Source organism: Carcharodon carcharias, chromosome 15, assembly GCF_017639515.1.
Source record: "Carcharodon carcharias isolate sCarCar2 chromosome 15, sCarCar2.pri, whole genome shotgun sequence".
NCBI lineage: Eukaryota > Metazoa > Chordata > Chondrichthyes > Lamniformes > Lamnidae > Carcharodon > Carcharodon carcharias.
In genome coordinates, this window is record NC_054481.1 from 14,888,484 (window position 1) to 14,915,673 (window position 27,190).

The window sequence follows — 27,190 nt, forward strand, 5'->3', positions numbered from 1 at the left end:
TGAGCTTTTCCAGCATTTTCTGCTTTTTATTTCAGATTCTCAGCATCTGCAGCATTTTCCTTTGAACTGACCACAGGCTCTTTGGCAGGCTTCCCAATGCACCAAGCATTTCAGTGTGCGTACTCATTGGTCTTTTTCTGCTCAGTGTTCCATTAAAGTGCTCGCCCGAACCCTTTGCAGCAAAACCTGTATGTAACCCTCACCCTCCAGTGAGCTGGCACTTGGCTGCTCAGTATCTTAGCCCCTGCTGTCCTTAAGTTACCTGTAGTGTCAGAATCTGAACCGGTGGGTGTGAGTGTGACATCAGGCGATACTGCGCTGTCTTCGTCATCGTTTCTTTTTCTTGCTGTTCCTGCACGGTCTGGCCAGGTGCCACTTTTTGGGTATTAAGAAGGAGAAAGGGTGAGGCTGCGATGTGGGGAGATAGGGGAAAATTAAATGGTGTACACTTACACCATCTGGAGTGTCTGAATCGGAAGAGAGGGCAGGATGACGGGGGAGTGGGATGTGAGGAGGATTAGGTACGGCCATCTTGGATGTTTCAGCCCCACTGCTGCCCACAGTATCAGCACCGGGCATTACTATAATGACCCAACTGTATCTCCTCTAAGGGGATTGGCTGATCCGCTTGAATGCCCCTGATTAGCTCCTGCTGCCTCTCGTGCAGCATCCTGTCCTGCAAGAGAGAGGGAGGTGCGTTAGTTAGTGCCGTGCAATGTTTGTCTTGTGTGACTGTCGTGGTTAGCGTGTGCAATCTGTGAGTTGTGACGAAGGGGCTTACAACAGTGCTTAGTGTGTGAAGATGAGGTGAGGGATATGAATGGCAGGTATGTGTCCTAAATGCTAGCGGCTGTTGGTGAGTGAGTGATGGGGGTTTGTTGAATTCAGTAGTGTCTGAGGCTACTGGCATAGCTGGTAGGATATGGCATTTGAAAATGTATTCACTGACCTCGATCACTCGTGTGAGGGCATTTAATTCCTTGCGGCACTGTATCCAGGTTCTCGGGGCTTCACCCCTGGCATTGACCACACTGGCAATCGCTCCCCCCCTAAAACGAAAGCAAAATACTGCAGATGCTGGAAATCTGAAAGAAAAAAAATAACTGGGAAAACTCAGAAGGTCAGGCAGCTTCTGTGGAGCGAAACAGAGCGGGATCGTCCCGGCTTTGCACAAGGTGCTGTAGTGGGCGCGAACAAAAAGCCGTTTTATCTGCTGGTCACAGTGGCGGCTTTTCACACCATACTGTCCCCGTTCCTGCCTCATTAATTATGCAGCCAGGGGGAACACGCCCTCTCGCTGGCGGGCGAATCGGTAGCTGTCGCCGCCCCACCGTTTCCTCGCACGAGACGCCATATTTAAAGCGCAGCTGCCGCGCACACTTCACAACGCTTGCAGCCCAGGAGGGCACCGCTGAAGACATGGCCCCAGAGCCATTAAGAGTACAGTCACCACCACCACCCCCAACTCCCCCCCCCAAAAACCCCCCAACAACCCCCCCTCCCCAGTTCAGTGACGCGTCTCTGGAACACCTTCTGTACACTGTGGAGGCCCGTCGCAATTTCCTCAACCCCAACATCCCCCCCACTCTGGCCACAGGAGGCCCATCAGTCTCACCACTCCAGCTCGGGAGGCCGTGGCAGAGGTGGTCAGCGCCAATGCTACACACAACAGCTCTGCCATCCAGTGCAGAAAACAGGTGAATGATCTCATCCATGCCGCCAGGGTAAGACAACCATCTTATAACCGTAAATGTACACATTCACAAGGCTATCACACATTCACTGGCATCTCAAGGGACATCACCACTCTCTCGCACACGTCCTCACATCTCCATCTGGCCTCATCTCCTCTGGACACTGCCTCCTCAGCCCTCACCATCCTGAGGCAACTTGCACAGATCAATATGTGTCCCCACACACACCCTGGGATACTCCCTTTCCCCAGTACTGCCCTTGCCCTGTGGCCTCTTCCCTTGCCTGAGGCCACTTCTCCCCCCTTCTCCAATGAAGCCCTAGCCCTGCAGCCATTGATAAGCTTCTGGCTGGTCCTGCAATCACGGACCCTCCCAACGATAACCAGCTTCCTCCGTGATCAATGGCCCCCACCACCTCTCCAATCTACAATTACCCCACAATTTCCTCCACCCTAACCTCCACGCTCTCTCCCTCAGCCACAATCTCCCTCACCTGACCTGGATCTTGCTCTGCTTTGGTACCATGAGTTCTCCCTCCTTTCTTGCTGCTCCCTGATTGCAAACTTATTTGCGCGACTCATAAACAGTGAGATACCAGCTGAAATGGTAGGCCACGTGAGAAAAGTGGGTGTGACATGCACTTCCCAGGAAATAATAAGACCATAAGACCAATAGATGTAGGAGCAGGAGTATGTAATTTGGCCCATCGAGTCTACTCCACCATTTAATGAGATCATGGCTGATCTGATAATCATTAACTGCACTTTCCTGCCTTTTCCCCATAACCCTTGATCCCCTTACTGATTAAAAATCTCCTATCTCAGCCTTGAATATACTTAATGTCCCAGCCTCTACAGCCCTCTGCAGTAAAGAATTCCACAGATTCACTATCCTCTGAGAGATTAAATTCCTCATCTCTGTCATAAATGGGCACCCCCTTACTCTGAGATTATGCCCCCTGGTCCTAGAGAATCTTATATGTTTCAATAAGGTCACCTTTCATTCTTCTAAACTCCATTGAACACAGACCCAACCTGCTGAACATCTCCTCATAAGAAAATCCCTCCATACCCGGGATCAACCTAGTGAACCTTCTCTGGACTGCCTCCAATGCCAGTATATCTTCCCTTAGATAAGGGGACTAAAACTGTTCCCAGTATTCTAGGTGTGGTCTAACTAGTGCCTCGCATAGTTTTAGCAAGACTTAACTGCCCAGAATTTATGAAAATAATCACTCCATGACGACCAGCCTAATAGGACCAGACGACCACGGAAATGAACTTCCCAAAAATCCAGCTGACAAACCCTGGACACTAACCAGTAAAACTGCTTGTGACTGGAAGCCTCCATCATTGCATCATCACCTGGTTTCTTCATACAGCATTGTCCCCCTGAAGATCGATGTTGCATGGAAGATAAGAACAAGCAATGCTGCAGGGCGTCAGCAATGCACTTGAGCGTCTGTCCAAATCCTGGTGCTCATTTCTCTGCAGTGGGATCCGCAACCCGGGTCTACTGACCCCAGCGTTCCCCAGCCATGAGGCACATGCACCACTCCCCTGAACTTACCTTGCAGCTAACAGGCATCTACAGATACCAGTGAGCCGCGTTTAACTGCATGGAGAGTTAAAAGATTAATAGTCCAAATCCTTTGTACCATAGCAAAATCAATTTTCCAATATAAACAGAATAATTTTGAACTATTTGTGAGTGGACTGCATTGCTTGTCTTCTGACATGTAAAGTGCATGTGCAAAGGAACACAAGAGCAAATAATGTCAGCCACGGGTGATTAAATGTAACTTTGAGGATTGGGTAATATACATACATAGAGGAATCCATTAACTGCAGTATAGAAAGGTTATAGTTAATAAAACCTGTTCTTCAGAGAGGTTAGGAACAGTAACATCAGAGACTTATGTTTAGGCCATGTAACTTTGATGTAGACGCCTACAACTGTTTACATCAATATTCTGTCTTCAAAGATTTGGGCATAGATACATCACGAGATCTTATCTATGACACATACCTTTTATTGTGATATGATGGTATGCATCTTTAAGGCAGTATATCCTAAACAGCTGTCAATCATTACCACCTCAAGACAGGATATGGTTGGTGTATCGCCCCTGATTTGCACTGAGTGCAGTAGCAGGCGGGTAAAATGACCTTTTACTCGCTGGCCGCGATGGCGTGTTTTCACGGTGTATCGTCCCAATCCCGCCACATTATTTATGCATTCCCAGGAAACACGTGGTTTCTTGGCAGGCTCACCATCACCTCACTGCTTCATCATGCCGGGTGCCAGATTTAAAGTCCAGCCACACGCACACATCTCAGCGCTTCCAGCCCACAACTGCTGCAGGGAAGATGTCACAAAAGGCAAAAAGACTGCAGCCCCCAGCTTCAGCGACACATCACTTGAATGCCTTTTGGATGCCGCAGAGGCCCACCAGGATGTTTTCTACACCCTCTCTAGCCGCAGAATAGGCAGCGGCGTGACCAAGCAGGCTTGGAGGCGGTGGCAGCGGTGGTCAGTGCCAATACCCTTCAAAGGAGGAGGGCTCCCAGTGCCACAAGAGGATGAATGATCTCCTCCGTTCCGCCAGGGTAAGTCACTCTTCTCATCACTCTCAACTCACACACTCACAAACCCATCACACATCCACAGGGCCCTCACTCGCTGCCAGTTCAAGGGACGTCACCATTTGCTCTCTCACACTCACCGTCATTATCCTCATCCCATCCATGGGACCACTCAGCACCCTCACAGGCCAGGCATATTTATCATCTGGCCTGGCAGTTGTCCTGCTTACACTCTCTCCATCTCTATCCATGCAGGACAAACTGGCGCACAACAAGAGAGAGAGGTTGCAGACCGGTGGAGGAATGCCTGAAATCAAGGTCCTCACAGACTTTGAAAACTGGCTGGCAACATCCTGGACCAGTCCTGTGCTGATGGTGAGATCGGCGCTGCTCTACCAAGTGAGGATCCAGCAGTGTAACATCCATCAGATAACCATGCTGTGAGTGATGTGTCCTGTTTGACAGGCCACTGCCATGCACTAATTATCTCTCCTCTGCGCAAAGGAACAGAAGAGCAACTAATGTCAGTCAAGGGTGATTAAATGTAACTTTGGGGGATTGGATAATACACATACGTAGAGGAATCCATTAACTGCAGTATAGAAAGGTTATAGTTAATAAAACCTGTTAGGAACAGTTACATCAGAGACTCTTGTTTAGGCAATGTAGCTTTGGAGTAGACGCCTACAACTGTTTACATGAATATTCTGTCTTCAAAGGCACATCTGGGAAACAGCCGACAAAGCCCTTGACACAGGGCCTCCATTCAAGCTACAAAGAAACCTCTGAAGAGGAATCTGAAGGTACCGTCCTGAAGTCCCGTCACAGCGCTCTCCCACACCCTCCACCAGCAGAGACACACACTTCGGTGGGACCTAGTTCTAGAGTAGCCTCGGGATCACAATCTGGTGAGCATATTGCACTTTCTGAGGACCTTGATTTCAGGCAGGGACTTCCCAGGTTTCCGTGACTTGAAGGACTGCTGGAGGCCAGAGATTTGCTGAGTGCCAGTCAGATGGTGAGCCCCTGGACTCAGTCATGTCACAGTTGCTGGAGCTGCAAAGGCAAGTTCAGGAACATCAGGAAGGGATGTCCGCTGCAATCCTCAGATCACAAGGCAGGATGGAGGAATCCGTCTACCTTCACTCTGAGGTGATAGCGCCAGCATGCCAACGCTCGAGATCAACGCTGGTAGGATGGTGGCTGCCATGGAGACCTTGGTCCAGGACATTGGTCCTGCACTGCTGCACAGGCTTAACTCCATCGCTTATGCTATAGTTGGCCTCCAACTGTTTGTATACGAGAGAGGTGCCGGGCAGATCGATCTCACTCCAGCTACCCCTTCTCTTTAAAGAGTCAGCCTGGGGCCCCCAGATGCCTATAGGGAGGAGGATCAGCAGATGCACACCTTGGGGCCATCCATCCCGCTAACTCTGGGATTGACTGGCTCATCCAAACGCTCTCTTCCTGTGACCTCCGCAGATTCAGCTCCACAGGCCGAGGAGGATGCCACTGCCAGACAGCAGGATCCCAAAGCATGCCGGGACCCTCCAAGTCTCAGCCCTCCAAAGGAGACCTGTCAATGTCATCACAGACAGGGCGTCACAGTCAGCAGGCTGCCTCCACCTCCGCTGTGGATATCCGGGGAACACCAAGACATAGCGACAGGGTTAGGAAAACTAAGGAGATGGGCTGAATTTGGCCTTGACGGGTGGGGAGCCGATTGCTGCCACCAAAAGGGGCCCTGCCGCCATTTTAAGTGGGCGGGCCAATTAAGGCCCACCCAGTGTAATGCCTGACAGCGGGCGCGGTAGGGGTGGTTGGATTCCCCAACTGCGAGAGTGTGCTCTTTCACGCATGCGCGCGACAGAGCACACATCTTCCTGAGGCTAAGTGCTGCCTCAGGGAGATTGCTGACACTTTTAAAAAGATTAAAAATAGAACAATAAAAAATCATTAACATGTCTCCCTCATGTGAAAATGTCACATGAGATGGGACATGTTAATGAAGTACACAAAAACTTTAGTAAACATTTTTAAATCCCAAATCAAACCTCATCCCGCCACTGGATGAGGTTTGTTAAAAAATCCCCTACCCGCCTGCCCGTTGGGCCCATGCGCCGAGCCGAAGTTCGCACAGGCCCCTCAAAATCGGCCTCAATCGCCGAGTTAAGGGCCTTAACAAGGCCTTTAATTAATGGCGGGCGTGAGTCACACTGCATAGCACACCCGCAGACCGAAATATCACGATGCCGCACGTGACATCAGCCAGAAAATTCAGCCCGATGTAGTTGCACAGCCTGGGTGTTATGTTCCTACTGTCGGGTTACTTTGCTCGTAAACACAATTGCACGCCTATCTGACGGTGAGTGAGTTGGTAAACACGGTTGCACGCCTATCTACCGGTGAGTGAGTTGGTAAACACGGTTGCACGCCTATCTACCGGTGAGTGAGTTGGTAAACACGGTTGCACGCCTACCTACCGGTGAGTTGGTAAACACGGTTGCATGCCTATCTACCAGCGAGTGAGTTGGTAAACACGGTTGCACGCCTATCTACCAGCGAGTGAGTTGGTAAACACGGTTGCACGCCTATCTACAGGTGAGTTGGTAAACACGGTTACACACCTATCTACAGGTGAGTGAGTTGGTAAACACGGTTGCATGCCTATCTACAGGTGAGTGAGTTGGTAAACACGGTTGCACACCTATCTACAGGTGAGTGAGTTGGTAAACACGGTTGCACATCTATCTACAGGTGAGTGAGTTGGTAAACACGGTTGCACGCCTATCTACAGGTGAGTGAGTTGGTAAACATGGTTGCACGCCTATCTACCAGTGAGTGGATTGGTAAACACGGTTGCACGCCTATCTACCGGTGAGTGAGTTGGTAAACAAGGTTGCACGCCTATCTACTGGTGAGTGAGTTGGTAAACACAGTTGCACGCCTATCTATGGCTGAGTGACTTGGTAAACACGTTGCACGCCTATCTATGGCTGAGTGAGTTGGTAAACACGGTTGCACACCTATCTACAGGTGAGTGAGTTGGTAAACACGGTTGCACATCTATCTACAGGTGAGTGAGTTGGTAAACACGGTTGCACGCCTATCTACAGGTGAGTGAGTTGGTAAACATGGTTGCACGCCTATCTACCAGTGAGTGGATTGGTAAACACGGTTGCACGCCTATCTACCGGTGAGTGAGTTGGTAAACAAGGTTGCATGCCTATCTACTGGTGAGTGAGTTGGTAAACACAGTTGCACGCCTATCTATGGCTGAGTGACTTGGTAAACACGTTGCACGCCTATCTATGGCTGAGTGAGTTGGTAAACACGGTTGCACGTCTTTCTACCGGTGAGTGAGTTGGTAAACACGGTTGCACGCCTATCTACCAGTGAGTGAGTTGGTAAACACGGTTGCACGCCTATCTACCAGCGAGTGAGTTGGTAAACACGGTTGCACGCCTATCTACCAGCGAGTGAGTTGGTAAACACGGTTGCACGCCTATCTACCGGTGAGTGAGTTGGCAAGCAATATGCTGCAGACGCAGAGACCAATGTAAGATGAAGCACAATCTGTTTATTCACACAAGTCACAGAACACTAGCACAATGTGTGCTTCTCCAACCAGACCCTATTCTAAACTACTGATTAACATTGTAGCCTGCACTACACAGCAATTGGGTGATACCGTCACATGGTAAATTTGCTCACATTCTCTTATGTATTACACCTCTGATTACCACATTCCTCCCCTTTACTTGAAAGTACAATTTACAATCTTTACAATCTATCAACTAGTAACATAAATAAACTACTTACAAATTCAGTCTCTCTGGAGGGTTCTACAAACGTGTCGAACGTTGTAGTTCTATGACTTTGGATGATTTATCCAAGGCCTCCCTCTCAGGAGTCGTCTGTCCACTAGGATCTCCAGTAGGAACCTGTAAGTTTGTTTCTTCGAATCTCTCAGGCTCAACGGATCCTACAGGTACTTCCAAACCAAGTGGAGTTCCTTTCACATGTGGTGTAGACTCCAACGGGAATGCTTTCACCCTCTTTCAGGCCCAATCACATGCACTCCTGCTGCCCCTCCCCTCCAAGTTCAACAATATGAAGGTCAATCATCAGGAAGGTTCTCAAAATCAGGTTGTGGGGCAAGGCTAAATTCAACACGGCATGGTCAGCTTCCTGTTGTATAAAAATAAAATAAAAATGTAAGGGCCTTGTTAGTAATTCTGCTTTTTCTTCCTACGTATCTTCTTTTGATGGGTTGTCTTCTTGCCAGCGCTGACTTTAATCTCAGCCTTCTTCAGCATCTGTGATCAGTGATGCTGTGCTCCTGAAGGGCTCAGGTGCTGAAGCCAGGCTAGGCTCAGGTATAAGCTCAATTTGAGTGAACTCAGTGATTGAGTCTTCCAGCAATTCCTCATCTGTCAGCTCCTTTGAAAACTCAGGCGCCTCTATTTTTAAAGCTTATTGGCTTTCACAGAGCTGATTCTTCAGCTCTTCCATTTCTTTTTATATTTGTTAGTTGTTTCCTGGAGAATTAAGCATTATTGTGTTTTCTCGGCTAATTTATCAGTCAGAGATATGCTGAATTCTTTCTGTTCATTCTCATATCTTTTTAGTGTACAAATTGGGATCTGAGGGAATCTTGCAATATGCAAAAGTCCTTCAGCAGGTTTTCATTTTCTTCTTGGAGGTTACTGACTTCAACTCGAGCTCTGTCCTGAAGTATCATCTCTCCGAGTTCCTTTTGTTGAGTCTTTACATACTCCTTTTTCCAAACAGAAAAGTTTCCTGCTTCTGATTGAGATCTCAGTAGTCTCTCAGGTTTAATCTCTCGTAACCAATTCTTTCTGAGGCCTGCTATTAGGGGTAGATTAACAGACTGATTTGCATACTGTACTGGAACCTTGTATATATTTCTTACTTGCATGTCCTCACCAATATACGTTTTTAATTTAGCATCTGAATTTTCCTGATTTAATGAGTGGTCTCCTCCATTCAGATATTTGAATGTTTGTTCCCCTAGAACTGTCGTGGATGCTCCTGTTTCCACCTCCATTTCAATGGGTTTCCCTTTGACTTCCACTGTCACATAGATTAGCTCTGTTTTACCCATTTTTAAGTTGTGTAGCGAGTAAATATCTGAATGTTTCTTCTGGTTCCTCTGTTATGTGGATGTATGATTTCTACCTTTCTGCTTAAAGTTTTGTCTGAATCTGTCTTTACAATATCACATAATGTGCCCATTATGATGGCTGTAGAAACACTCGATTCTTTTAAATTGTTGTTCGCTTGCAGGCTGCTTGGTTTCACTTCTGCCATTATTATTGTGGGTTTTCTCTGTTAAACCATTGATTTTTTCTGGTCTGTTAATGGTGGCTGTTTCCCACCTTTCTGCGGAGCCTCTTCTGCGTTGTTTCTAACCAGTGCTTCCTTCCCGATGTGAAGGACGGCGCCATTTTGTGCTCCCTTGATTGTTTCTGAATCCCTGACTGTGTCTCCATTGCGAGCACCAACTCCAGCGCCTTGATGAAGTCTAAATTCGTTTCTGACAACAGCCTTTTTTGAATGGCTTCTTCATTAATCTCACATATTAATCGGTCTCTTAACGTGTTATTAATTGACATCCCAAACTCACAGTGCTCTGTCAATTGGTTTAAGGCTGCTCCATTGCAAGTGACTATCTCTAGGGGTGCGGCACCTTGAATTAAATTTAAAATGTTGCGTTGTTACCGAGGATTTCGGCTGAAGGTGGCTTTTTACAAGATTTACCAACTCATCAAAGCTTTTGGAATCTGGGGCATTGGGATATGTTAGTCAACAATTTAGGCCGTATGTTTTACTGCCACATGTCAATTAGGGAATCGCTCGCCTCTTCTCCTCCCCTGACATGTCATTGGCCAAAAGGAAGAACACGAGGCATTAAACATAATGTGGCCAGTCATCGGTGGTCTGATCAGACGGTTCGATACGGTCAAACTGTGGCATACTGGAGGGAGATAACTTCAACGAATATGATGAAGGCTGTACTTACAATTGCCTTGCAAGGTATGACTGATTTACTTCAGTGGAATTTTCGCAGCTTTCCTTGGTGTCATCGGCTGCTTGTGTTTTTCCTCATCGCCACTTGTTATGTTCCTACTGTCAGGTCGCTTTGCTCAGCAAACATGGTTGCACGCCTATCTACCGGTGAGTGAGTTGGCAAACAATATATTGTAGGCACAGAGACCAATATAAGATGAAGCACTTGCTGTTTATTTACACAAGCAACAGAACACTAACACAATTTATGCTTCTCCAACCAGTTCCTATTCTAAACTGCAACCGCAAGGGCTTCCACTTGCTGAATGTGCAGCTAGTATGCCTCCACCAGAAACGCATCCTGAAGGTGTACGCCTTGCGGCTGACTAACATTGTAGTCCACGCTACACAGCACTTGGGTAATACAGTCACATGGTCAATCTGCTCACACTCACTTAAAGGTGTATTGCACCTCAGATCACCACACTGGGCACGGGTGTTATTCACTTGTACACACCGTTCACTATTGTCAATAAACTCTCAAGAATGTCTCCCTGCCTGTGGCTCCTTGTTCTGATGAGCAGTGTTTGTGTCACTCAGATGCGAAACCTTTCTGCACAAGATAAAAGCAGGTGTCTCAGTCCAGGGCCTCTTCCCTGTTCTCTGTGCAGCCTTCAGACCAAAGTGATGGTCCAGCCTCTCACTCCCTGTACGCATTACTAATGCCTGCATCTTGATGGTGCTTATCATTGCTGCCAGAATGTAGTGGCAGGCGTCACAGAGTTCCATCATTCTCTCCATGTGTTCTCAGCACCTTTAAGGTGGGGGGGCTGGCCCCCATCTCTTCAGCATCTGTGATCAGTGATGCTGCGCTCCTGAAGGTCTCAGGTGCTGAAGGCAGACAGAGCATCAGATGCTTGTAAAGTTTCATGGCTGCGTCTCTATGGTATGACCCAAGTCACAGGGTGCAAGTGAGCTGCCCTTGGCCAATCAGGAGTCAGCCTTCCTCAGAGGCTATGTGAAGATCTATGGAGTGTCCTCACTCTATGTCGTCATCATCCTCCTGTGATCGAGTGACTATTAGGGCCTTCACTGCATCTCCATGACAGGAGCATTCTCACAGAGGATATTAGTGCTGCCATAAGCCAAAATGAAGTCAAACGTTCACAAATGCAATGTGAGGATCTATGGGGTCACCTCACAGCATGTCGTCATCATCCTCCACAAATCTAGCAGCTACGAGGGCCTCCCTAGTGTGCCTGCCTTGTCTAGCCAGTGCGAGGGCCTCATCTCTGTCATTGTCGCCTCCGAACAACTCCTCAGCCTCATCCCTGTCAGCGTCCTTCTCATCAGAGGAGAGCTCCAGCTCCTCCATTTCCTCCTCAGCCTGTTTGTCTCCCCGTTGGAGCACCAGGTTGTAAAGGGCATAGCAGACAACAATGATGTGTGACACCCGCTATGGACTGTATTGCAGGGCTCCACCAGACTGATCGAGGCACAAGAACCCCATCTTCAGCATCCTGATGGTTTGCTCCACCAAGTTGTGAGCTGCAGCATGAGCCTCATTATAGCATCACTCTGCTGCAGTCTGAGGCTGCTGCATGGGTGTCATCAGCCACGGCCTCTGTGGGTAGCTCTTGTTCCCGAGGAACCATCCCTGCAGCCTCTGTGGACCCTGGAGCACTTTAGAGATCTGTGACTGACTGAGGATGTAGGCGTTGTGCACACTGCCTGTAAACCGTGTGCACACCTGCAGGATGCGTTTCTGGTGCTCACACACCAGCTGCACATTTAGCAAACGGAAGCTCTTGCGGTTGATGTTGTTCACCGTGTGTTGCTATGGAGATCTGAGCGCCACATGAGTGCAGTCGATGGCACCCTGCACCTGAGATCTGGGTGAATCCTATCGCTCTTGTATCCTGGCTGTCCTGGTCCTGGGTGAAATGCACTAAGTTGTGTGCCCTCGCAAAGATGGTATCCGTGACCTCATGGATGCATTTGTGGGTGGCAGATTGTGAAATCCCACATGGGTCACCTGTGGAGCCCTGGAAGGAGCCACTGGCATAGAAATTGAGCACCGCTGTCACTTTCAAGGCCACTGGCAGTGGATGCACTTCATGTTCCCTTGGTGCCAAGTCCTGGAGTAACTGGCAGGTGTGAATGACCAGGTCCCTAGACATGCACAGTTGTCAGCAACACTTCGGTCATCTACCAGAATGAAAGGCGGCGTCTATAGATCCTGGGTGTCGCAAGGCACCAACCAGTGATGACTCGCTGTGGCTCTTGGGTGGTGTATGCTGGAGACCTAGCTGCCCCTTCTTCCTGGGGGTGCTGCTCCTCCCTCTGCACAGCCAGGAGCCTCTATCACTCTCTCCCCCATCGTCTTTGCTCTCTGTAGACCATCAGGCACACAGCTAGTTCACCAGGCTCCATGATCCTGAAGTACTCCTCCTACAGGATGAAGGAGAGAGATACATCGTTAGCGTGGGTGTACTAAAAACCTGTCCTGATTAAGTGTGACGGCCCGTTAACACTTCCTGGAAAGTGCTGGTCACCACTTGAATGACCAGAGTTTAGTGCTCTGCATGGCTGCCCGAAACCTCACCCACCCCCACCCCAATCCACCTGACCAATTGGCAGCAGCTTTGCCCACTGGCCTGCATGTTGTGCCCTCATCTCAGGCACAGGCATTCTCCTAACCCACACTGCAAGGCTGCACTGTTAGCTTGAACCATGGGGGAGACTGGTCCAAACTAAGATACTGACATTGCAAGGGGGCTGTGAGTGTCTCCATGGCCAGCTTTAGCAAGGAGATTGTACGTGTGCAGCCGTCCAACTGTTCTGCAGTCTACTAAAATACTAAAATACTAAAATGTGGCCTGTGCCGGGGTGGGATGGGGGGTGGGGGGTGGTGGTGAAAATCTCTGGAACACTTGGTGGCACTTTGATGCCTCTGTGTTGCTTGGATGGGCAGAGAAGCTAGAAACCCGACTCCAATCATATCAATATGGCTGCGCCTGAACTGTCTCAGCTGCAGGGAAATGGTCACTTTTTACAGGTTTGTCACCAAACACGCCCGACACCAGCGGGCACATGAAATCCCGGCCAATGTATTAGTCCCATGATTTGTAGCCAGCCTGTTAACAGCAATGGTTGAGGTCAGGGGTGTATATAATAATCTCACACTTTTATTGTTTCACCAGTCTTTGTGTATGATTGGTACATTTACATCGAAGAGAAGAATGTCACATCTTTGGGATCAGTAATATACGATGTAGAACATAGTTTTCAATAGTTTTTCAGAGATCCAGAAACTGAAAAGTCCGTAAACAAAAACAGAAATGCCTGGAAAAACTCAGCAGGTCTGGCAGCATCGGCGGAGAAGAGCAAAGTTGACGTTTCGAGACCTCATGACCCTTCAACGCAAAGTCCGTCTTTGATCTTGATTAAGCTGATCCCCCAGCCTAAATATCCATGAATTCTGTTTTGTGCACCATGCTACAAAAAGCTTTATGCTTACCTGAAACATTGTGGACTGAAGGAAGGAGGTTGAATGCTAACAAGCTGTTACATCTCTGCCCAGCATGGACAGGTGGTTGACCAGCAGCACTCCGGGGAGGCCCAGCTGTAAGAACTTAGCAGGCCTCCGACAAAGACTCTCACATGGAGACGTGTCTGCTCCCATTTGTTGCCTGATGGGAGGCCAACGTTGCAAGACTTGATCAAAAAACCAAGCTAAGCTCAAGAAAGCCCCAGAGCAGCACAGTTTGCATCAGCCATTAACCTTGCTGCCTCTATTGTTGAAACTTAAAAAAAAAACTGGAAACCATAAGCACTTAATGAGGTGGTTTGCAGTGAAGAGCCAATGTTTTGTCATCAGCTGTCAAGAATTTCCGATTAGCCGAGACAATTAGGGTAAATGAATCTTCATTATTTAGGCTACAATCAGGCAGGGTTAATAAATTAGCGTTTTCACTCTTTTAAATGAGCCTAATATTATAGTTCTAGTACAGTAATCAAACTCCCACACAGCAGAAATAGGAGAAAACCCAAAGAAAGCACACCAGTGTTCAAAGCGTTTTCCTAATGCACTGTGCCTTGCTGTGAAGTTTCCTTGCGTGCAAAGACTTTCAGAGATTTTCCTTTATGAGGATCAGTGGGCTGGCTGTAATCTCTCTAGCTCAGTTTTGTGTGTGAAAAGGACTCTCAGGATCCCAGTCATGTGCCAAGCAGTGATAGCAATCTAGCTCAAACCTTTGGAAAAAAATCCTGATGGATTATGTGACAATTCCAACTGTTTTACACGCTGTGGTCTCTATAGGATCAGAATAAAAAGGCTGGCTTTAGATTGGATTTTGCTGCCTTTTCCCCCTTGAACTGAAGCCCACTCAACTGGGGAAAAACAACGTGATCAAATTACTTCATGAACTGATGTGGAATAACAACTGAACTCCAGGACAAAGCTTGGATGGAGCTTGGAGACGCACAGAAGATCCAACTTGTTACTGATCCAACAAACTGCAGAGAATATTAACATGGTACAAAATTGGCAGGCACAAAGAGATTAGCTGTTCTTCAAGCCTACCTCACTCCATGATCGATGGAGCATCCTGACTGAACACATTGTCCCTCCCCTACCCCCTTCTCTGACCCCCAATCTCCCCTCCCCCACCCTCACATAGCCATGATATCTCCTGAGAGGGAGGCAAAACATACATTAATGAGGAGCAGTTTCTTTAGCAAGAAAGTTTTTTTGAAGGCAACTATTTAACCCTTCAAGTCAAGCTATGGTGGCTCACAAAAAGCTTTGTGTTTTAAGTCATAAATATTGTCAAAAGGCCATGGCTTTAGGAAACTGATTTACTGGACTTTGGAAGTGAAATTGGTCTTTGCCAATATTTTTATTTATTCTTTTGTGTGAGGTGGGCATCACTGGCAAGGCCAACATTTGTTGCCCATCCTAAGTGCCCTTGAACTGAGCAGCTTGCTAGGCTATTTCAGAGGGCAGTTAAGAGTCAACCACATTACTATGGGTCTGGACTCACATGTAGGCCAGACCAACAGATTTCCTTCCCTAAAGGACAGGCATGAACCAAATGGTTTCTACAACAATCAATGATAGCTTCATGGTCATCATTACTGAGACTAGCTTTATATACTGGATTTATTCATTGAATTCAAATGCCACCAGCTGCCACGGTAGGATTTGAACCCATACTCCCAGTGATTAGTCTAGGTCTCTGGATTACTATTGCAGTGACATTACCACTACACTACCATCTTCCCCTCTGATGCCAAATGGGCAGTAGTGAATTGGCAACCTCAACTGTGTCAAAAAATAATGAGGCAAGGTATAAAACAGATTGCCAATGCGCAGCTTTACTGCTGATCTTGCTACTGCTGGTCTTACTAAGACCAAATGTCTTATGGTCTTATGATGTGTTTTGTGCTTCAGAAATATGCAGAGATGATACACTCCAAGTTACATGTCTGAGCAGTCTTAACAGCAGTTTCATTCAGTGCTTTAAAATGTCTGCTCTTATGCTTACAGCTGCTTAACTACAGTTACGTTTCTCTTTTTCAGTCACCATGCCCAGATTTAATTAATCATACATAGAAAACAGATACCAGACACACATAGTCAAACACTAAACAATTCAACACTTGAAGACTATAGCTGAAAACTAATTTTAACCCCCTTAACTTGGCCAGCTCAAAGAATAAAAGAACACTTTTCCTTTCAACCCTAACTTGCTCAGCTGTGCAAATGTCTTTAATTCATGCATCTTCACTGTGTATACATCACTTTCAGGGAAAGTTGGCATTAATAACAATAGAAACATTAGTGCAATTGACTACACAATGGGGGTAGTGGATTTCTACAACTTAGATGTAAACCATTATCAGTGACACATTTAAGAAAGTTCATGTTTTATTATTTTATGAATACCCTTGACTTTATTTTATAAATGTTTCAATGCTCTTATAAATTGATCTGTCAAACAAAAGATCAACTAATAAGATCTAAGCCACCAAAAATAACATCAATAATATTTAAAGAATAGTTAGCCTGTTGTTATGCCATAGCCGATGGTAAATGCTGAGCTGCTCAAACCCCAGAGGGAAATTTGAAACAACTGCCACAACTTGTTCTGCAATTTATATAAATTTTGAGATGTCTTGAATTCAATAGTAATAAGACCACCAAATTTTATAGGTATTACAAAACTAAATTAAACATTTTTAATAGAAATTATTTTAAATACATTCATAGATCTACACATTACTCCTATGATAGCTTCTAAATTTCCTAATTAACCTAACTTCCAGTTAAACTTTTGTTAAGGCAATAGAAAGACACATAGATTTTAAAAGACCCAGGCAAAGAAACATCTTACCATGAACAATCCAATTCAAAGTAAGTTTTCTTAACTTCAGGTTGTTGCAGCTTGAGGCATAGATGCTGAAAGTGTTTCATACTTGTTAGATCTTAGAATGCTTCCCTTTACATACATCCTTTGCTCCTTTTTACATATTTTCCCCTTTGAATGCAAATTCCCATTGTTTCACTATGTCTTTGGACTTTACCTCTCTGATAATAAAAATATCTCATAGTACTAATTTTACCAGTAATCTTTGGGAAAAATAAACACACTTTCTGAACTTCACCTGGCTAGGTGACACATTTCACCCCTCTGAAATCAAACAAGTCTAGTTTATTATAAAATGCAAATGTTCCCTTTACCCCTATGTTTACCTACTTAACATTTCAAATCAAGCTTATCTTCTAATATATCAAAAACCTTCAGACCAGCTGCCTTTAATTCAATTAAATTACAAACACATAGACATATACACAACAAATTCCAATATCATTATAACAATTATTATCACCTTCCTGACACCTGTAAATCTATGGATATTCAGGGAAATGTTACTCTTTCTTTCAGGGAAATAAGATATCAATTACACTGCCAACATTTGACTTCATCCTTACAAAACGATTACAACCTAATGCTAAATGTTATAAGATGCTTATGATTTAAGCTGTTTATTTGAATTTAAGGTAAAACAGAATGTCCTGGAATTGTGAAGTTGTACTGAGCATTGCCTGGTGAAGGCCCATGTGACCTGGTTGCCATGGGGACTGTGGGATCAGAATCCCTTCCAACTGGACTTTATGAAAAACCCCAAAGACTACAGACACAAGCACTGTAAATAAAAGCCAAACCTCAACACATAATACACAGAGGCAGGCTATTTGTAAGGGGTTAATTCTAAATGTTGCAACAAGAGCTGACACTATTAAGCAACTGGAAAGGAGAGCATGATCACAACAGTGGTGCAAAGTAACTGCTTCTGCCTCAGTGGTTAAAGGACTGAATCATATACAATGGTACGAGACAGCTGCCATCACATAACCCAATTAAGAAAATAGGAATTCCATTAACATAAAGGCCCCCACGATGGCCATTATACAGCAACATTCACTCCTATTGAGGAAGGAGGAAAAACATCGACATTCCCATCACTTTGGAGCCAAAGATATCTCACCTGGGTGTCGTCCATTGTTTTTGGTGATGGAAATAACATCAGCATTGAGGGAGTCTGTCTGGACCAGGGCATGTAACAGGCTAATAGGATTGAAAGGTGCTAAGCACTGACCATCCAGCAGGGTGTTTTTAAGAAATGTGTTTATGATATTCCTGTAAGAATCATCATAAAAAGGACAAGGTAGAAGGGTTTGGGGCTGCTGTCAGAAGAAAGGTCAGGGCTGATCACCTTGTTTTTCTCTTCTCAACTTAAATCTATGTCCCCTAGTAATTGACTCTTCCACCCTGGGAAAAAGCTTCTGACTATCTACTCTGTCCATGCCACTCATAATTTTGTAAACTTCTATCAAGTCGCCCCTCAATCTCCGTCGCTCTAGTGAGAACAATCCGAGTTTCTCCAACCTCTCCTCTTGGCTAATAACCTCCAGACCAGGCAGCATCCTGGTAAACCTCCTCTGCACCCTCTCCAGCCTCCATATCCTTCTGGTAATGTGGTGACCAGAATTGCATGCAATATTCCAGGTGTGGCCTAACCAAGGTTCTATACAGCTGCAGCATGACTTCCCAGCTTTTATACTCAATACCCCTGCCGATGAAGGCAAGCATGCCATATGCCTTCCTGGCTACCTAATCCACCTGCATTGCCACTTTCTGTGACCTGTGGACCTGTACACCCAGATCCCTCTGCCCGTCGATGCATTTAAGGGTTCGGCCATTACTGTATAATTCCTACCAAAATGCATTACCTCGCATTTGTCCAGATTAAACTCCGTCTGCCATTTCTTCGCCCAAGTCTCCAACTGATCTATATCCCGTTGTATCCTTTGACAATCCTCTGCACTATCTGCAACTCCTCCAACCTTAGTGTCATCTGCAAACTTACTAATTAGCCCAGTTACATTTTCCTCTAAATATTTATGTATACTACAAACAGCAAAGGTCCCAGCACTGATCCCTGTGGAACACCACTAGTCACAGCTCTCCATTCAGAAAAGCACCCTTCCACTGCTACCCTCTGTCTTCTATGACCAAGCCAATTCTGTATCCATCTTGCCAGCTCACCTCTGATCCCGTGCGACTTTACCTTCTGTACCAGTCTACCATGAGGGACCTTGTCAAAGGCCTTACTGAAATCCATGTAGATAACATCCACTGCCCTTCCATCGTCGATTATCTTTGTCACTTCCTCAAAAACCTCGATCAGGTTAGTGAGACCCCTTCATAAAACCATACTGCCTCTCACTAATAAACCCATTTGCTTCCAAATGGTAGTAAATCCTGTCACGAAGAATCTTCTCCCATAATTTCCCTACCACTGACGTAAGGCTCACCGGCCTGTAATTTCCTGGATTGTCCCTGCTACCCTTCTTCAACAATGGAACAACATTGGCCATTCTCCAGTCCTCTGGGACCTCACCCATAGCCAGTGAAGATACAAAGATTTCTATCAAGGCCCCAGCAATCTCTTCCCTTGCCTCCCTCAGTACTCTGGGGTAGATCCCATCTGGCCCTGGGGTCTTATCCACCTTAATATTCTTCAAGATGCCTAACACCTCCTCTTTTTTGATCTCAACATGATCCAGGCTATCTACACACACTTCCCTAGACAAATCGACCGCTAAGTCCTTCTCTTTGGTGAATACTGATGAGAAGTACTAATTTAGTATCTTTCCCATTTCTTCTGGTTCCACACACAGATTCCCACCTCTGTCCCTGAATAGGCCCACCCTTTCCCTGGCTACCCTCTTGCTTTTTATATATGTATAAAAGGCCTTGGGATTTTCCTTAATCCTGGTTTCCAGTGACTTTTCATGACCCCTTTTAGCCCTCCTGACTCCTTGCTTAAGTGTCTTCCTACTTTCTTTATATTCTCCACGGGCTTCATCTGTTCCCAGCCTTCTAGCCCTTACGAATGCTTCCCTTTTCTTTTTGACTAATCTCACAATATCCTTCATTATCCAAGGTTCCTGAAACTTGCCATACTTATCCTTCATCCTAGCAGGAACATGCCAGTTCTGAATTCTTATTAACTGAAGTTTGAAAGCCCCCCACATGTCAGTTGTTGATTTGCCCTCAAACATCCGCCTCCAGTCTAGATTCCTTAGTTCCTGCCTAATATTGTTATAATTAGCCTTCCCCCAATTAAACACCTTAACCCGAGGACTCCTGTTATCCTTATCCATCGGTACTTTGAAACTTACTGAATTATGGTCACTTTTCCCAAAATGCTCCCCTATTGAAACTTCGACCACCTAATACCAGTTCATTCCCTAATACCAGGTCCAGTATTGCCCCTTCCCTAGTTGGACTATCTACATATTGTCTCAGGAAGCCCTCCTGAATGCACCTTACAAATTCTGCACCATCCAAACCCCTAGCACTAAGTTATTCCTGTCAATATAGGGAAAGTTAAAATCACCCATCACATCAACTCTATTGCTTTTACATCTTTCCAAAATCTGCCTACATAACTGTTCCTCAATCTCCCGCCGGCAATTGGGAGGCCTATAGTAAACCCCCAACATTGTGACTGCACCCTTCCTATTCCGGAGCTCTACCCATATTGCTTCGCTGCATGAGCCCTCCGAGGTGTCCTCCTGTCGTACAGCTGTGATATTCTCCTTAACCAGCAGTGCAACTCCCCCACCTCTTCTACATCCTTCTCTATCCTGCCTGAAACATTTAAATCCTGGAATGTTTATCTGCCAATCCTGTCCATCCTTCAACCAAGTCTCTGTAACAGTAATAACATCATAGAAAACATACCATCCTGGTGTCTCTTTCACGACCACAGCATCTGAGCCCCTGACTATAGAGTCCCCTATGACAATTGCTCTTCTGTGCTTTGACCCCCCCACCCCCCCACTGCTGAACACCAGAGCCAGCCGTGGTGCCACTGCTCTGGCTACTGCTATTGTTTTCCCCTGATAGGCCATCACCCCCCCAGCAGTTTCCAGAATGGTATACCTGTTAGAGAGGGGGACAGCCACAGGGTATTTCTGCACTGACTGCCTGCCCCTTCTAGTGGTCACCCATCTATATGTCTGTACCTTGGGTGTGACCACGTCTGCAAAACTCCTGTCTATGATGCTTTCAGCCACCTGAATGTTCCTAAGTGCATCCAACTGCTGCTCCAACCAATCCATGCGGTCTGTGAGAAGCTGCAATTGGGTACACTTCCTGCAGATGTAGTTGTCCGGGACACTTGAAGCGTCACAGATTCCCCACATTCCACAGGTGAAGCACTTCGCCCCAGCAACTGTCATTTCTAGAACTATTTAATAAATTTATTTAAATCTAATAACTGCTTATTGACTTCTTATTAACTATACGTTTCCTAGGGCTAGATTTCTACTACAAATGCTAAATTCTAAGAACAGTAATCCCCTGCTTCTGGTCTAGATACCCTCTACTTATTAATTAAGTGATTAATTTATTTGGCTTAATTGGTTTAACAATGTTTTAATTTCAAATTCAGTGTAGATTCCCCACCAGCCAATCAGGTCATAGATTTACCGTGATGCCACTTTGAATTTTTTTTTTAAGACCTGAGGTCCACCCTCTGACTCTGCTCCCTGGAACTAGGCCGCGAATCCCCGAGGTAAGGTTTTTATACTCACCGCTCTGGAACTCCCCCTCCAACTCTGCTCCCTGGAACTAGGCCGCGAATCCCCGAGGTAAGGTTTTTATACTCACCGCCCTGGAACTCCGCCCTCTGACTCTGCTCCCTGGAACTGTAGTTTAAAGTATTAAATGTCTTTTAGATAATGTTTAGTTTCTGTTGATTTTAGCTGGTTTGTTACAGTAAAAGTCTTAAAACATGAAATCTTGTCATGAGCTCTTTTGGGTTAGTCACTGGGAAATTCAATCTCTTTTTAAAAGTTATTGGTCTCTATAGGGATCATAACGAAATGTTAAATGAAATTGTTAACCTTAGTAGCTCATTACTGATATGTTGGGTCTGAGCTTGGTCTTTAGTTCACTTAAAGTGGATTTCATATTTCCATATTTTAATTGGCCACTGCAAAACATTAGGTTTGATGCTTTTTTGTATATATATTTTGCATGTATATATAATATATGTGATTGTGTGTGTGTGTGCGCATGTGTATAAATGTGTTGCTACAGGGACTGTTTCCAAACTGTTTGGTACAGGTGCTCAGCAAAGTTGTAGGAGTTGTATGGAGTTTTGCAGCATTATATTACACAGAATAGCAAATAATTATTGATGACTTACTGCTAAGTGTGTGGTCTGTCATTAACTTTGGATAGGGTTTCTCTACTACCGCTTTGTGCCTCTTTCCAGCACATGCCTCTATCCTTTTTCAGACTCACTTGCTTCTGCCTTCATCTATGGAAGGAACTTTGCCCCAAGACACATACAAATGAATTCTCAAATTCCCATCCTTTGGTTTTCCATTAGCCACAACAGCTGTGCTGTACTCTAGCAGCCCCAGCTTCAATGTCATCATTCCTACAAAAGTCTTTACAGTCTCCCATTCCCTGCTGTGCCTCTGGAAACATATCTTTGCTGCCTCAAGTCCAATGGAAACAGATGTTTCTCATTCAGGGGTCCTCTATTCTACTCTTTTAACGGCACACTCATTAAGCTGCTCAGTATCTAATGTCCCTTCCTGGCCTCCATGTTGACTGACATTGTAAATTATTACCCATCCTCAAGCACTATCCCCCTCCTTTTCAAAACCACCGGCATCACCCCCCTCCTCGAAACCTCTGTCCTCACTAACAGGCGAGCCATTCCAACTCCCCTTCTTCTCCAAAGTCAAGAAATGTAAAATCCGGCCCTAGCAACCAATGCATTCGTTCCTTCCATCAGGCCGCCATTGATGTCTGTGCCTGCAGCCGCATAGGCTCTGCACTCTGGTGTTCACTAGACCTCTCTCCTGCTCTACCTCCCTCTTTTTGAAGGTCCTCCTTGAACTCCCTCTCTTTGACCAAGGTGGGGATTTTCTGGTCTTATTGTGGCGGGACCCGCCGTAGGGAATGCAGCGGCCCAGCCAGAAGTCCATTGCCTTTCAACGGGACCGGACCTTCCTGGTGGCGCATGGGGCCAGAAAATCCTGCCCCAAGTTTTCTGTCACCCTCTTTGGAATCTTCATTTCTTCTCTTCACCATCCAATGATTCTTTTCTCTACATCTCCACAAAGTGCCTCGGGACATTTTTCACGGGGCTGAATTTTCTGCCTGTCGGGGTGGGGGCGGTGTTGTGCGGGCGCATTTGCGGGTGGGCGGGTTCCAGACTGGCGTCTCCGGTTGGTGGTGCGCCGCCATTTTAAGTGGGCGGGACAATTATTGCACGGAAGAGCCCACAGATCTCCCTGAGGCAAAGTGCTGCCTCAGGGAGATCGCTTCAACTTTGAAAAAACTGTGAACAGTGAAGGAAAATGTTATTGACACGTCCCCTCATGTGACACTGTCGCTTGAGCTGGCACATGTCAATTACTTGAACGTTAAAACTTAATAAACATTTTTAAAACCCTCATGAAACCTCATCCTGCCCGTGGATGAGGCCTCATGTTTGTTCGGAAGCCCAGTGGGCTCCTGGCCTGCTCGCCAACTGTAGATGGGCAGCCCTGACAACGACCTCCAATTAGGTAATTAACAGGCCTTAATAGGCCTTTGACAATTCGGATTTGGCTACGCGCCCGCCGAACTGAATATCTAAATGACGCGGGGTGACATCGGGACGCACGCCCGACATCACCCCCGCGTCATTTTACGCATTGGCATGCGGGGCCCGCTCCTGCATGGTTTCCGGGAAATTCTGCCCATGATTAAAGAGGTGCTGCACTGGTGTTGTGTGTGGTGTGGATGCTGTGTAGTAGAAGCCAATTAGCAATCAGGTAGCTGAAATCATAAGTGCAAGGACTGGTTAAAAAGCCAGAAAGAGCCCGTGCGACTGCAAATTTTATCTAGTTTGCGTTGTTTTAGTCACCGAGTTTGACTGCAATCACTCCCTCAATGTTTTTAATTTTAGGAAGGGGCTAGCAAATCAGAGCCATCAAGGAAAAGACTTCCATGATTTAGGGGAGGTTTGATAGATTCAGTAAGGAGAAAGTATTTCCAGATTGGTAACCACAAGTTAAGGTAATTGGAAGAAGAACCACAGGCGAAATGAGGTAAAAGATTGTTACACAACGATTTGTTATGACTTGGAATGTGCTGCCTGAAAGAGTGGTGGAAGCAGACTCAATGGTAACTTTTGAATGGAAATTGGACAGATGGTTCAAAGAGAAAAAATGTTGCAGGCAAGTGGGGGAGTGGAAATAATTGGATAGCTCATTCAAAGAGCTGGCACAGACACAATGGCCCAAATGGCCACCTTTTCGCTGTTTAATTCTATGATTCTATGATCTTCAACACAGGAAACATCTCTTAGAAAATCCAAACAAAGCAAAGCAATAAATATTACTGAAGCATTAATACAACACATTCACAAGTAGAAGGAGTGCCATTCGTTTGTCATATGTGTGTGCACATCTCCCACTGGATGTACTTTTAAAACTCAAACCAATGCAATAAAAATGCACAATTAAAGAAAGCTAACGAACATTGGTCTCCTGATGATCTCCTCTTGTCTGCTTATTATTGCAGTTATGGTGATACCCGGAGGAGGCACAGCATTTATCTCCTTTAATACAAGTAATTTCGCTTCTTTTGTGACGTGCAACTGTTCGACATTGTTAACTGTTTGAGCTTTGGAAAATCAACCGTGGCTTGTGTAATATTCCACATGAATCCTCTGTGGCTCTTGATTCCCATAATCCCAGCAGAAATAATCAGTGTCCATGAGTGTGATTATGGTTTGCCCAGTCACAGTGAGCATTTGGCTGTTTCCTTTCAAGACAATGCAGCTTTTTCATGACAGCAGCGCATCGTTTTCTATATTAGTAAATTTGACTGGCTCATTCCCGAATGAGCAGTCGTGGCTGCAAAAATAGATGGAAACAGAAGGCGCAGTTGGCAGCGGTGAATCTCTCATAAGAAACTGAAGAAAACTCAATGTTATTGTCCAGTTTTTAAGAATGATCAAGTGGGAGATGGTGGGGTGTGGGTGGGGGTGGGGGAATAGCAAAGAAGAACCTAAGCTGGGACTGACTGAGAAAGCATGCTGAGGAGAGCAGAAATTAGCGCCTGGATAAATAAGCGGGAGGAAGAATGGGGAGGAGGGGAAGGGGAAGGGACTCGGAAAAAGGAGAGTATCCATTATGAACCAAAGGTAGAGGTTTTTAGAGAGCACCTCTGAGTCATTCTGGCCAATGTTATCTTTAAAATACATGGGTACAGGGTTGCACAGCAACCAGGAACTTACCACACAGAGAACAGGCCAGGCTCCCTTTAAAATGTGTGAAGTACTTGGGATAGAAACAGTTGTACATTTAGCCAGTGACACTTGGAATTAGAACTGTACGAGCTGGTAAACATGGATCCTTCTTTATTTATTATTCACTTCCTAGCAGACTCCCTCTGTTGGTAGCATGTATGTATGGTAGCCTCAATCAGACTGGGATTGCCACTCCATGAAAGTTCTGGCCCATAATCATCATGTCAAGCCCACAATAGCCTGGAATCTCTTGTACAAAATTTATGGACAATCCCTGCAATTTTTGCCACAATCTTCCAGTGATTGAATATTGGGAATATTTATAATGTTTTGGTAAACCCATGTCTCAGTAGTCTTTCAGTATAACAGCACAGGCCTGCGTTTCCTGGCCCCCCTCCCACAACTCTTTCTCCGGTACATCGATGATTACTTCGGTGCTGCTTCATGCTCTCGTCGGGACTTGGAAAAATTTATTAATTTTGTTTCCAATTTCCACCCCTCCATCATTTTCACATGGTCCATCTCTGACACTTCCCTTCCCTTCCTTGACCTCTCTGTCTCAATTTCTGGTGTTAGACTGTCCACCAATATCCATTACAAGCCTACCGACTCCCACAGCTACCTCGACTACAGCTCCTCACACCCTGCTTCCTGTAAGGACTCCATCCCATTCTCTCAGTTCCTTCACCTCCGTCGCATCTGTTCTGATGACGCCACTTTCAAAAACAGTTGCTCTGACATGTCTTCCTTCTTCCTTAGCCGAGGTTTTCCACCCACGGTGGTTGACAGGGCCCTCAACCATGTCCGGCTCACCTCCCGCGCATCTGCCCTCACACCTTCCTCTCCCTCCCAGAACCATGATAGGGTCCCCCTTGTCTTCACTTATCAACCCACCAGCCTCCGCATTCAAAGGATCATCCTCTGCCATTTTTGCTAACTCCAGCATGATGCCACCACCAAACACATCATCCCTCACCCCCCCCGGTGGCATTCCGCAGGGATCATTCCCTCTAGGACACCCTGGTCCACTCCTCCATCACCCTCTACACCTCAACCCCCTCCTACAACACCTTCCCATGCAACCGCAGCAGCTGCAACACCTGCCCCTTTCCTTCCCCTCTCCTCACCGTCCAAGGGCCCAAACACTCCTTTCAAGTGAAGCAGCATTTCACTTGCACTTCCCTCAATTTAGTCTACTGCATTTGTTGCTCCCAATGCAGTTTCCTCTACATTGGAGAGACCAAATGCAGACTGGGTGACCGCTTTGCAGAACACCTTCGGTCTGTTGGCAAGCATTATCCAGACCTCCCTATCGCTTGCCATTTCAACAAACTACCCTGCTCTCATGCCCATATGTCCATCCTTGGCCTGCTGCATTGTTCCAGTGAAGCTCAACGTAAACTGGAGGAACAGCACCTCATCTTCCGACTAGGCACTTTACAGCCTTCTGGACTGAATATTGAGTTCAACAATGTTAGATCATGATCTCTCTCCTACATCCCCACCCCCTTTCCGATTCCCCCCTTTTTTCTAATAATTTATAAAAATTTTTCTTTTCCCATCTATTTCCATTACTTTTAAATGTATTTCCATCCATTGTTTTATCTCTACCTTTTAGCCTTTTTTGATTCCTTCACCCCACCACACCCCCACTAGGGCTATCTGTACCTTGCTTGTCCTGCTTTCTACCCTTAATTAGCACATTCCTTAGATAATATCACCACCTTCAACACCTCTTTGTCCTTTTGTCTGTGACATCTTTTGGTTTATCTCCACCTATCACTGGCTCTACTTGTCCCACCTCCCACCCTCCCCACCCCACCTTAAACCAGCTTATATTTCACCTCTCTTCTATTTTTACTTAGTTCTGTTGAAGGGTCACTCGGACTCGAAACATTGACTGTGTTCCTCTCTGCAGATGCTGCCAGACTTGCTGAGTTTTTCCAGGTATTTTTGTTTTTGTTTTGGATTTCCAGCATC